We start from the raw sequence: 14,997 nt of genomic DNA, 5'->3' as shown, positions 1-14,997 counted from the left end.
TGCGAAAGGATGAGACAGATGATGGCAAATACCAGACCTAACCCAGAAATAACCGGCGTTATCCTCCAAAATATTAATCGGAACCCGGTTTAGTTGACTGTTTCGGTATGGTACCACATTACTACGTAAGCCAAATCAGAAAGAACCCAGGATCTGGCCAACAAGTATGCGACAAATGCGAAAGCAAGAGGATCATGATTGACAATTATCAGACGTAACCCAGACCTAACCGGTGTTATCCTCAAAAATATTAATCGCAACCAGGTTTAATCGCCTGTTTCGGTGTGGTACCACATTTCTACGTGATACAAATCAGCAAAAGCCCAGGATCTGGCCAACGAGTTTGCGAAAAATGCGAAAGTATGAGCTCGATGATGGCAAATAGCAGACCTAACCCAGACATAACCGGCGTTATCCTCTAAAATATTAATCGGAGCCAGGTTTAATTGACTGTTCCAGTGTGGTACCTTAATACTACGTGATCCAAACCTGAAAAAACCCAGGTTCTGGCCAACATGTATGCGAAAAATGCGAAAGTATGAGCTAGATGATGGCAAATACCAGACCTAACCCAGACATAACCGACGTTGTCCTCTAAAATATTAATCGGAATCAGGTTTAATTGACTGTTTCGGCGTGGTGCCACATTACTACGTGATCCAAACTAGAAAAAGCTAAGGCTCTGGCCATTCAAGTATGCGAAAAATGCGAAAGTATGAGACAGATGATTGCAAATACTAGAACTAACCCAGACATAACCGGCGTTATCCTCTAAAATATTAATCGGAACCAGGTTTAATTGACTGGTTCGGTGTGGTACCACATTACTGCGTTATCTAAATCAGAAAAAACCCAGGATCTGGCCAACAAGTATGCGAGAAATGAGAAAGCAAGAGGATGATAATTGCAATTATCAGACGTAACCCAGACATAACCGGTGTTATCCTCAAAAATATTAGTCGCAACCAGGTTTAATCGCCTGTTTCGGTGTGGTACCACATTACTACGTGATCCAAATCAGCAAAAGCCCAGGATCTGGCCAACAAGTATGCGAAAAATGCGAAAGTATGAGCTAGATGAAGGCAAATAGCAGACCTAACCTAGACATAACCGGTGTGTCCCCCTAAAGTATTGATCGAAACCAGCTTTAATTCACTGTTTCGGCTTGGTACCACATTACTACGTGATCCAAATCAGCAAGAGCGCAGAATCTGGCCAACAGGTATGCGAAAAATGCGAAAGTGTGAACTAGATGATTGCAAATACGAGAACTAACCCAGACATAACCGGCGTTTTCCTCGAAAATATTAATCGGAAACAGGATTCATTGACTGTTCCAGTGTGGTACCACATTACTACGTGATCCAAACCGGAAAAACCCAGGATCTGGCCAACAAGTATGCGAAAATTGCGAAAGTATGAGCCAGATGATTGCAAATAGCAGAACTAACCCAGACATAACCGGCGTTGTCCTCTAAAATATTAATCGCAACCAGGTTTAATTGACAGTTTCGGTGTGGTACCGCATTACTACGTAATCCAAACCGGAAAAACCCAGGATCTGGCCAACAAGTACGCTAAGAATGCGAAAGTATGAGCCAGATGATTGCAAATAGCAGGACTAACCCAGACATAACCGGCGTTGTCCTCTAAAATATTAATCGCAACCAGGTTTAATTGACAGTTTCGGTGTGGTACCGCATTACTACGTAATCCAAACCGGAAAAAACCCAGGATCTGGCCAACAAGTACGCTAAGAATGCGAAAGTATGAGCCAGATGATTGCAAATACCAGAACTAACCCAGACATAACCAGCGTTATCCTCTAAAATATTAATCGGAACCAGGTTTAATAAACTTTTTCGGTGTGGTACCACAATACTACGTGATCCAAAGCAGAAAGACCCAGGATCTGGCCAACAAGTTTGCGAAGAATGCGAAAGTATGAGTCAGATGATGGCAAATACAAGACATTACCGGCGCTATCCTCTAACATATTAAGCGGAACCAGGTTTAATTGACTGTTCCAGTGTGGTACCACATTGCTACATGATCCAAATCAGAAAAAACCCAGGATCTGGCCAACAAGTATGCGAAAAATGCGAAAGTATGAGATAGATGATGGCAAATACCAGACCTAACCCAGACATAACCGGCGTTATCTTCTAAAATATTAATCGGAAACAGGATTAATTGACTGTTCCAGTGTGGTACCGCATTACTACGCGATCCAAACCGGAAAAAACCCAGGATCTGGCCAACAAGTTTGCGAAGAATGCGAAAGTATGAGCCAGATGATTGCAAATACTAGAACTAACCCAGACATAACCGGCGTTATCCTCTAAAATATTAATCGGAACCAGGTTTAATTGACTGGTTCGGTGTGGTACCACATTACTGCGTTATCTAAATCAGAAAAAACCCAGGATCTGGCCAACAAGTATGCGAGAAATGAGAAAGCAAGAGGATGATAATTGCAATTATCAGACGTAACCCAGACATAACCGGTGTTATCCTCAAAAATATTAGTCGCAACCAGGTTTAATCGCCTGTTTCGGTGTGGTACCACATTTCTACGTGATCCAAATCAGAAAAATCCCAGGATCTGGCCAACAAGAATGCAAAAAATGCGAAAGTATGAGGCAGATCACTGCAAATACCAGAACTAACCCAGACATAACCGGCGTTATCCTCGAAAACATTAATCGGAAACAGGATTCATTCACTGTTCCAGTGTGGTACCACATTACTACGTGATCCAAACCGGAAAAACCCAGGATCTGGCCAACAAGTATGCGAAAATTGCGAAAGTATGAGCCAGATGATTGCAAATACCAGAACTAACCCAGACATAACCGGCGTTATCCTCTAAAATATTAATCGGAACCAGGTTTAATTGAGCCCTTCAGTGTGATACTGCATTACTACGTGATCCAAATCAGCAAAAGCAGAGGATCTGGCCAACAAGTATGCGAAAAATGCGAAAGTATGAGCCAGATGATTGCAAATACTAGAACTAACCCAGACATAACCGGCGTTATCCTCTAAAATATTAATCGGAACCAGGTTTAGTTGACTGGTTCGGTGTGGTACCACATTACTGCGTAATCTAAATCAGAAAAAACCCAGGATCTGGCCAACAAGTATGCGAGAAATGCGAAAGCAAGAGGATGATGATTGACAATTATCAGACCTAACCCAGACATAACCGGCGTTATCCTCTAAAATAATAATCGCAACCAGGTTTAATTGACTGTTTCGGTGTGGTACCACACTTCTACGTAATCCAAACCAGAAAAAACCCAGGATCTGGCCAACAAGTATACGAAGTATGCGAAAGGATGAGACAGATGATGGCAAATACCAGACCTAACCCAGAAATAACCGGCGTTGTCCTCTAAAATATTAATCGGAACCAGGTTTAATTGACTGTTTTGGTGTGGTACCACATTATTACGTAATCCAAATCAGAAAAACCCAAGGATCTGGCCAACAAGTATGCGAAAATTGCGAAAGTATGAGCCAGGTGATTGCAAATACTAGAACTAATCCAGACATAACCGGCGTTATCCTCTAAAATATTAATCGGAACCAGGTTTAATTGACTGGTTCGGTGTGGTACCACATTACTGCGTTATCTAAATCAGAAAAAACCCAGGATCTGGCCAACAAGTATGCGAGAAAAGAGAAAGCAAGAGGATGACAATTGCAATTATCAGACGTAACCCAGATATAACCGGTGTTATCCTCAAAAATATTAGTCGCAACCAGGTTTAATCGCCTGTTTCGGTGTGGTACCACATTTCTACGTGATCCAAATCAGAAAAATCCCAGGATCTGGCCAACAAGAATGCAAAAAATGCGAAAGTATGAGGCAGATCATTGCAAATACCAGACCTAACCCAGACATAACCGGCGTTATCCTCTGAAATATTAATCGGAACCAGGTTCAATTGACCCCTTCAGTGTGGTACCACATTACTACGTGATCCAAATCTGCACAAGCCCAGGATCTGGCCAACAAGTATGCGAAAAATGCGAGAGGATGAGCTAGATGATGGCAAATAGCAGAACTAACCCAGACATAACCGGCGTGATCCACTAAAATATTAATCGGAAGCAGGTTTAACTGGCAGTTTCGGTGTGGTACCACATTACTACGTAATCCTAACGGGAAAAAACCCAGGATCTGGCCAACAAGTATGCGAAGAATGCGAAAGTATGAGTCAGATGATTGCAACTACCAGACCTAACCCAGACATAACCGGCGTTGTTCTCTAAAATATTAATCGGAACCAGGTTTAATTGTCTGTTTCAGTGTGGTACCACATTACTACGTGATCGAAACCGGAAAAAACCCAGGATTTGGCCAACAAGAGTGCAAAAAATGCGAAAGTATGAGGCAGATGATGGCAAGTACCTGACCTAACCCAGTCATAACCGGCGTTATCCTCTAAAATATTAATCGCAACCAGGTTTAATTGACTGTTCCGGTGTGGTACCACATTACTATGTAATCCAAACATGAAAAAACCCAAGATATAGACAATAAGTATGCGAAAAATGCGAAAGTATGAGCCAGATGATTGAAAATACCAGTCCTAACCGAGACATAACCGCCGTTATCCTTTAAAATATTAATCGCAACCAGGTTTAAGCGACTGTTTCGGTGTGGTACCACATTACTACGTGATCCAAACCATAAAAAACCCAGGATCTGGCCAACAAGTATGCGAAGAATGCGAAAGTATGAGGCAGAAGATTGCAAATACCAGACCTAAGACAAACCTAACCGGCGTTGTTCTCTAAAATATTAATCGGAACCAGGTTTAATTGACTGTTTCTGTGTGGTACCACATTACTACGTGATCGAAACCGGAAAAAACCCAGGATTTGGCCAGCAAGAATGCAAAAAATGCGAAAGTATGAGGCAGATGATGGCAAGTACCTGACCTAACCCAGACATAACCGGCGTTCTCCTTTAAAATACTAATCGTAACCAAGTTTAATTGACTGCTTCGGTGTGGTACCACATTACTACGCGATCGAAATCAGCAAGCGCCCAGGATCTGGCCATTCAAGTATGCGAAGAATGCGAAAGTATGAGTCAGATGATGGCAAACACCAGACATAACCCAGACATAACCGGTGTTTCCCCCTAAAATATTGATCGAAACCAGCTTTAATTGACTGTTTCGGTGTGGTACCACATTACTATGTGATCCAAACCAGAAAAAACCCAGGATCTGGCCAAGAAGTATGCGAAAAATGCGAAAGTATGATTCAGATGATTGTAAATACCAGACCTAACCCAGACATAACCGGCGTTATCCTCTAAAATATTAATCGGAACCAGGTTTAATAAACTTTTTCGGTGTGGTACCACAATACTACGTGATCCAAAGCAGAAAAAACCCAGGATCTGGCCAACAAGTATGCGAAAAATGCGAAAGTATGAGATAGATGATGGCAAATACCACACCTAACCCAGACATAACCGGCGTTATCTTCTAAAATATTAATCGGAAACAGGATTAATTGACTGTTCCAGTGTGGTACCGCATTACTACGCGATCCAAACCGGAAAAAACCCAGGATCTGGCCAACAAGTTTGCGAAGAATGCGAAAGTATGAGCCAGATGATTGCAAATACTAGAACTAACCCAGACATAACCGGCGTTATCCTCTAAAATATTAATCGGAACCAGGTTTAATTGACTGGTTCGGTGTGGTACCACATTACTGCGTTATCTAAATCAGAAACAACCCAGGATCTGGCCAACAAGTATGCGAGAAATGAGAAAGCAAGAGGATGATAATTGCAATTATCGACGTAACCCAGACATAACCGGTGTTATCCTCAAAAATATTAGTCGCAACCAGGTTTAATCGCCTGTTTCGGTGTGGTACCACATTTCTACGTGATCCAAATCAGAAAAATCCCAGGATCTGGCCAACAAGAATGCAAAAAATGCGAAAGTATGAGGCAGATCACTGCAAATACCAGAACTAACCCAGACATAACCGGCGTTATCCTCGAAAACATTAATCGGAAACAGGATTCATTCACTGTTCCAGTGTGGTACCACATTACTACGTGATCCAAACCGGAAAAACCCAGGATCTGGCCAACAAGTATGCGAAAATTGCGAAAGTATGAGCCAGATGATTGCAAATACCAGAACTAACCCAGACATAACCGGCGTTATCCTCTAAAATATTAATCGGAACCAGGTTTAATTGAGCCCTTCAGTGTGATACTGCATTACTACGTGATCCAAATCAGCAAAAGCAGAGGATCTGGCCAACAAGTATGCGAAAAATGCGAAAGTATGAGCCAGATGATTGCAAATACTAGAACTAACCCAGACATAACCGGCGTTATCCTCTAAAATATTAATCGGAACCAGGTTTAGTTGACTGGTTCGGTGTGGTACCACATTACTGCGAAATCTAAATCAGAAAAAACCCAGGATCTGGCCAACAAGTATGCGAGAAACGCGAAAGCAAGAGGATGATGATTGACAATTATCAGACCTAACCCAGACATAACCGACGTTGTCCTCTAAAATATTAATCGGAACCAGGTTTAATTGACTGTTTCGGCGTGGTGCCACATTACTACGTAATCCAAACCAGAAAAAACCCAGGATCTGGCCAACAAGTATACGAAGTATGCGAAAGGATGAGACAGATGATGGCAAATACCAGACCTAATCCAGAAATAACCGGCGTTGTCCTCTAAAATATTAATCGGAACCAGGTTTAATTGACTGTTTTGGTGTGGTACCACATTATTACGTAATCCAAATCAGAAAAACCCAAGGATCTGGCCAACAAGTATGCGAAAATTGCGAAAGTATGAGCCAGGTGATTGCAAATACTAGAACTAACCCAGAAATAACCGGCGTTGTCCTCTAAAATATTAATCGGAACCAGGTTTAATTGACTGTTTTGGTGTGGTACCACATTATTACGTAATCCAAATCAGAAAAACCCAAGGATCTGGCCAACAAGTATGCGAAAATTGCGAAAGTATGAGCCAGGTGATTGCAAATACTAGAACTAACCCAGACATAACCGGCGTTATCCTCTAAAATATTAATCGGAACCAGGTTTAATTGACTGGTTCGGTGTGGTACCACATTACTGCGTTATCTAAATCAGAAAAAACCCAGGATCTGGCCAACAAGTATGCGAGAAATGAGAAAGCAAGAGGATGATAATTGCAATTATCAGACGTAACCCAGATATAACCGGTGTTATCCTCAAAAATATTAGTCGCAACCAGGTTTAATCGCCTGTTTCGGTGTGGTACCACATTTCTACGTGATCCAAATCAGAAAAATCCCAGGATCTGGCCAACAAGAATGCAAAAAATGCGAAAGTATGAGGCAGATCATTGCAAATACCAGACCTAACCCAGACATAACCGGCGTTATCCTCTGAAATATTAATCGGAACCAGGTTCAATTGACCCCTTCAGTGTGGTACCACATTACTACGTGATCCAAATCTGCACAAGCCCAGGATCTGGCCAACAAGTATGCGAAAAATGCGAGAGGATGAGCTAGATGATGGCAAATAGCAGAACTAACCCAGACATAACCGGCGTGATCCACTAAAATATTAATCGGAAGCAGGTTTAACTGGCAGTTTCGGTGTGGTACCACATTACTACGTAATCCTAACGGGAAAAAACCCAGGATCTGGCCAACAAGTATGCGAAGAATGCGAAAGTATGAGTCAGATGATTGCAAATACCAGTCCTAACCCAGACATAACCGGCGTTGTTCTCTAAAATATTAATCGGAACCAGGTTTAATTGTCTGTTTCAGTGTGGTACCACATTACTGCGTAATCTAAATCAGAAAAAACCCAGGATCTGGCCAACAAGTATGCGAGAAATGCGAAAGCAAGAGGATGATGATTGACAATTATCAGACCTAACCCAGACATAACCGACGTTGTCCTCTAAAATATTAATCGGAACCAGGTTTAATTGACTGTATCGGCGTGGTGCCACATTACTACGTGATCCAAACTAGAAAAAGCTATGGCTCTGGCCATTCAAGTATGCGAAAAATGCGAAAGTATGAGACAGATGGTTACTAATACCAGACCTAACCCAGACATAACCGGCGTTATCCTCTAAAATAATAATCGCAACCAGGTTTAATTGACTGTTTCGGTGTGGTACCACACTTCTACGTAATCCAAACCAGAAAAAACCCAGGATCAGGCCAACAAGTATACGAAGTATGCGAAAGGATGAGACAGATGATGGCAAATACCAGACCTAACCCAGAAATAACCGGCGTTGTCCTCTAAAATATTAATCGGAACCAGGTTTAATTGACTGTTTTGGTGTGGTACCACATTATTACGTAATCCAAATCAGAAAAACCCAAGGATCTGGCCAACAAGTATGCGAAAATTGCGAAAGTATGAGCCAGGTGATTGCAAATACTAGAACTAACCCAGACATAACCGGCGTTATCCTCTAAAATATTAATCGGAACCAGGTTTAATTGACTGGTTCGGTGTGGTACCACATTACTGCGTTATCTAAATCAGAAAAAACCCAGGATCTGGCCAACAAGTATGCGAGAAATGAGAAAGCAAGAGGATGACAATTGCAATTATCAGACGTAACCCAGATATAACCGGTGTTATCCTCAAAAATATTAGTCGCAACCAGGTTTAATCGCCTGTTTCGGTGTGGTACCACATTTCTACGTGATCCAAATCAGAAAAATCCCAGGATCTGGCCAACAAAAATGCAAAAAATGCGAAAGTATGAGGCAGATCATTGCAAATACCAGACCTAACCCAGACATAACCGGCGTTATCCTCTGAAATATTAATCGGAACCAGGTTTAATTGTCTGTTTCAGTGTGGTACCACATTACTACGTGATCGAAACCGGAAAAAACCCAGGATTTGGCCAACAAGAGTGCAAAAAATGCGAAAGTATGAGGCAGATGATGGCAAGTACCTGACCTAACCCAGTCATAACCGGCGTTATCCTCTAAAATATTAATCGCAACCAGGTTTAATTGACTGTTCCGGTGTGGTACCACATTACTATGTAATCCAAACATGAAAAAACCCAAGATATAGACAATAAGTATGCGAAAAATGCGAAAGTATGAGCCAGATGATTGCAAATACCAGTCCTAACCGAGACATAACCGCCGTTATCCTTTAAAATATTAATCGCAACCAGGTTTAAGCGACTGTTTCGGTGTGGTACCACATTACTACGTGATCCAAACCATAAAAAACCCAGGATCTGGCCAACAAGTATGCGAAGAATGCGAAAGTATGAGGCAGAAGATTGCAAATACCAGACCTAAGACAAACCTAACCGGCGTTGTTCTCTAAAATATTAATCGGAACCAGGTTTAATTGACTGTTTCAGTGTGGTACCACATTACTACGTGATCGAAACCGGAAAAAACCCAGGATTTGGCCAGCAAGAATGCAAAAAATGCGAAAGTATGAGGCAGATGATGGCAAGTACCTGACCTAACCCAGACATAACCGGCGTTCTCCTTTAAAATACTAATCGTAACCAGGTTTAATTGACTGTTTCGGTGTGGTACCACACTTCTACGTAATCCAAACCAGAAAAAACCCAGGATCTGGCCAACAAGTATACGAAGTATGCGAAAGGATGAGACAGATGATGGCAAATACCAGACCTAACCCAGAAATAACCGGCGTTGTCCTCTAAAATATTAATCGGAACCAGGTTTAATTGACTGTTTTGGTGTGGTACCACATTATTACGTAATCCAAATCAGAAAAACCCAAGGATCTGGCCAACAAGTATGCGAAAATTGCGAAAGTATGAGCCAGGTGATTGCAAATACTAGAACTAACCCAGACATAACCGGCGTTATCCTCTAAAATATTAATCGGAACCAGGTTTAATTGACTGGTTCGGTGTGGTACCACATTACTGCGTTATCTAAATCAGAAAAAACCCAGGATCTGGCCAACAAGTATGCGAGAAATGAGAAAGCAAGAGGATGACAATTGCAATTATCAGACGTAACCCAGATATAACCGGTGTTATCCTCAAAAATATTAGTCGCAACCAGGTTTAATCGCCTGTTTCGGTGTGGTACCACATTTCTACGTGATCCAAATCAGAAAAATCCCAGGATCTGGCCAACAAGAATGCAAAAAATGCGAAAGTATGAGGCAGATCATTGCAAATACCAGACCTAACCCAGACATAACCGGCGTTATCCTCTGAAATATTAATCGGAACCAGGTTTAATTGTCCGTTTCAGTGTGGTACCACATTACTACGTGATCGAAACCGGAAAAAACCCAGGATTTGGCCAACAAGAGTGCAAAAAATGCGAAAGTATGAGGCAGATGATGGCAAGTACCTGACCTAACCCAGTCATAACCGGCGTTATCCTCTAAAATATTAATCGCAACCAGGTTTAATTGACTGTTCCGGTGTGGTACCACATTACTATGTAATCCAAACATGAAAAAACCCAAGATATAGACAATAAGTATGCGAAAAATGCGAAAGTATGAGCCAGATGATTGCAAATACCAGTCCTAACCGAGACATAACCGCCGTTATCCTTTAAAATATTAATCGCAACCAGGTTTAAGCGACTGTTTCGGTGTGGTACCACATTACTACGTGATCCAAACCATAAAAAACCCAGGATCTGGCCAACAAGTATGCGAAGAATGCGAAAGTATGAGGCAGAAGATTGCAAATACCAGACCTAAGACAAACCTAACCGGCGTTGTTCTCTAAAATATTAATCGGAACCAGGTTTAATTGACTGTTTCAGTGTGGTACCACATTACTACGTGATCGAAACCGGAAAAAACCCAGGATTTGGCCAGCAAGAATGCAAAAAATGCGAAAGTATGAGGCAGATGATGGCAAGTACCTGACCTAACCCAGACATAACCGGCGTTCTCCTTTAAAATACTAATCGTAACCAAGTTTAATTGACTGTTTCGGTGTGGTACCACATTACTACGCGATCGAAATCAGCAAGCGCCCAGGATCTGGCCATTCAAGTATGCGAAGAATGCGAAAGTATGAGTCAGATGATGGCAAACACCAGACATAACCCAGACATAACCGGTGTTTCCCCCTAAAATATTGATCGAAACCAGCTTTAATTGACTGTTTCGGTGTGGTACCACACTTCTACGTAATCCAAACCAGAAAAAACCCAGGATCTGGCCAACAAGTATACGAAGTATGCGAAAGGATGAGACAGATGATGGCAAATACCAGACCTAACCCAGAAATAACCGGCGTTGTCCTCTAAAATATTAATCGGAACCAGGTTTAATTGACTGTTTTGGTGTGGTACCACATTATTACGTAATCCAAATCAGAAAAACCCAAGGATCTGGCCAACAAGTATGCGAAAATTGCGAAAGTATGAGCCAGGTGATTGCAAATACTAGAACTAACCCAGACATAACCGGCGTTATCCTCTAAAATATTAATCGGAACCAGGTTTAATTGACTGGTTCGGTGTGGTACCACATTACTGCGTTATCTAAATCAGAAAAAACCCAGGATCTGGCCAACAAGTATGCGAGAAATGAGAAAGCAAGAGGATGACAATTGCAATTATCAGACGTAACCCAGATATAACCGGTGTTATCCTCAAAAATATTAGTCGCAACCAGGTTTAATCGCCTGTTTCGGTGTGGTACCACATTTCTACGTGATCCAAATCAGAAAAATCGCAGGATCTGACCAACAAGAATGCAAAAAATGCGAAAGTATGAGGCAGATCATTGCAAATACCAGACCTAACCCAGACATAACCGGCGTTATCCTCTGAAATATTAATCGGAACCAGGTTTAATTGTCTGTTTCAGTGTGGTACCACATTACTACGTGATCGAAACCGGAAAAAACCCAGGATTTGGCCAACAAGAGTGCAAAAAATGCGAAAGTATGAGGCAGATGATGGCAAGTACCTGACCTAACCCAGTCATAACCGGCGTTATCCTCTAAAATATTAATCGCAACCAGGTTTAATTGACTGTTCCGGTGTGGTACCACATTACTATGTAATCCAAACATGAAAAAACCCAAGATATAGACAATAAGTATGCGAAAAATGCGAAAGTATGAGCCAGATGATTGCAAATACCAGTCCTAACCGAGACATAACCGCCGTTATCCTTTAAAATATTAATCGCAACCAGGTTTAAGCGACTGTTTCGGTGTGGTACCACATTACTACGTGATCCAAACCATAAAAAACCCAGGATCTGGCCAACAAGTATGCGAAGAATGCGAAAGTATGAGGCAGAAGATTGCAAATACCAGACCTAAGACAAACCTAACCGGCGTTGTTCTCTAAAATATTAATCGGAACCAGGTTTAATTGACTGTTTCAGTGTGGTACCACATTACTACGTGATCGAAACCGGAAAAAACCCAGGATTTGGCCAGCAAGAATGCAAAAAATGCGAAAGTATGAGGCAGATGATGGCAAGTACCTGACCTAACCCAGACATAACCGGCGTTCTCCTTTAAAATACTAATCGTAACCAAGTTTAATTGACTGCTTCGGTGTGGTACCACATTACTACGCGATCGAAATCAGCAAGCGCCCAGGATCTGGCCATTCAAGTATGCGAAGAATGCGAAAGTATGAGTCAGATGATGGCAAACACCAGACATAACCCAGACATAACCGGTGTTTCCCCCTAAAATATTGATCGAAACCAGCTTTAATTGACTGTTTCGGTGTGGTACCACATTACTATTTGATCCAAACCAGAAAAAACCCAGGATCTGGCCAAGAAGTATGCGAAAAATGCGAAAGTATGATTCAGATGATTGTAAATACCAGACCTAACCCAGACATAACCGGCGTTATCCTCTAAAATATTAATCGGAACCAGGTTTAATAAACTTTTTCGGTGTGGTACCACAATACTACGTGATCCAAAGCAGAAAAAACCCAGGATCTGGCCAACAAGTTTGCGAAGAATGCGAAAGTATGAGTCAGATGATGGCAAATACAAGACATTACCGGCGCTATCCTCTAACATATTAAGCGGAACCAGGTTTAATTGACTGTTCCAGTGTGGTACCACATTGCTACATGATCCAAATCAGAAAAAACCCAGGATCTGGCCAACAAGTATGCGAAAAATGCGAAAGTATGAGATAGATGATGGCAAATACCAGACCTAACCCAGACATAACCGGCGTTATCTTCTAAAATATTAATCGGAAACAGGATTAATTGACTGTTCCAGTGTGGTACCGCATTACTACGCGATCCAAACCGGAAAAAACCCAGGATCTGGCCAACAAGTTTGCGAAGAATGCGAAAGTATGAGCCAGATGATTGCAAATACTAGAACTAACCCAGACATAACCGGCGTTATCCTCTAAAATATTAATCGGAACCAGGTTTAATTGACTGGTTCGGTGTGGTACCACATTACTGCGTTATCTAAATCAGAAAAAACCCAGGATCTGGCCAACAAGTATGCGAGAAATGAGAAAGCAAGAGGATGATAATTGCAATTATCAGACGTAACCCAGACATAACCGGTGTTATCCTCAAAAATATTAGTCGCAACCAGGTTTAATCGCCTGTTTCGGTGTGGTACCACATTACTACGTGATCCAAACTAGAAAAAGCTATGGCTCTGGCCATTCAAGTATGCGAAAAATGCGAAAGTATGAGACAGATGGTTACTAATACCAGACCTAACCCAGACATAACCGGCGTTATCCTCTAAAATAATAATCGCAACCAGGTTTAATTGACTGTTTCGGTGTGGTACCACACTTCTACGTAATCCAAACCAGAAAAAACCCAGGATCTGGCCAACAAGTATACGAAGTATGCGAAAGGATGAGACAGATGATGGCAAATACCAGACCTAACCCAGAAATAACCGGCGTTGTCCTCTAAAATATTAATCGGAACCAAGTTTAATTGACTGTTTTGGTGTGGTACCACATTATTACGTAATCCAAATCAGAAAAACCCAAGGATCTGGCCAACAAGGATGCGAAAATTGCGAAAGTATGAGCCAGGTGATTGCAAATACTAGAACTAACCCAGACATAACCGGCGTTATCCTCTAAAATATTAATCGCAACCAGGTTTAATTGACTGTTCCGGTGTGGTACCACATTACTATGTAATCCAAACATGAAAAAACCCAAGATATAGACAATAAGTATGCGAAAAATGCGAAAGTATGAGCCAGATGATTGCAAATACCAGTCCTAACCGAGACATAACCGCCGTTATCCTTTAAAATATTAATCGCAACCAGGTTTAAGCGACTGTTTCGGTGTGGTACCACATTACTACGTGATCCAAACCATAAAAAACCCAGGATCTGGCCAACAAGTATGCGAAGAATGCGAAAGTATGAGGCAGAAGATTGCAAATACCAGACCTAAGACAAACCTAACCGGCGTTGTTCTCTAAAATATTAATCGGAACCAGGTTTAATTGACTGTTTCAGTGTGGTACCACATTACTACGTGATCGAAACCGGAAAAAACCCAGGATGTGGCCAACAAGTATGCGAAAAATGCGAAAGTATGAGCTACATGATGGCAAATAGCACACCTAACCCAGACATAACCGGCGTTATCCCCTAAAATATTAATCGCAACCAGGTTTACGTGACTGTTTCGATGTGGTACCACATTACTATGTGATCCAAACCAGAAAAAACCCAGGATCTGGCCAAGAAGTATGCGAAAAATGCGAAAGTATGAGCTAGATGATGGCTATTACCAGACCTAACCCAGACATAACCAGCGTTATCCTCTAAAATATTAATCGTAACCAGGTTTAATTGACAGTTTCGGTGAGGTACCACATTTCTACGTAATCCAAACTGGAAAAAACCCAGGATCTGGCCCACAAGTATGCGAGGAATGCGAAAGTATGATTCAGATGATTGTAAATACCAGACCTAACCCAGACATAACCG

Source organism: Colletes latitarsis, unplaced genomic scaffold (genome assembly GCF_051014445.1).
Source record: "Colletes latitarsis isolate SP2378_abdomen unplaced genomic scaffold, iyColLati1 scaffold0027, whole genome shotgun sequence".
Lineage (NCBI taxonomy): Eukaryota > Metazoa > Arthropoda > Insecta > Hymenoptera > Colletidae > Colletes > Colletes latitarsis.
This window is presented reverse-complemented; position numbering follows the sequence as displayed.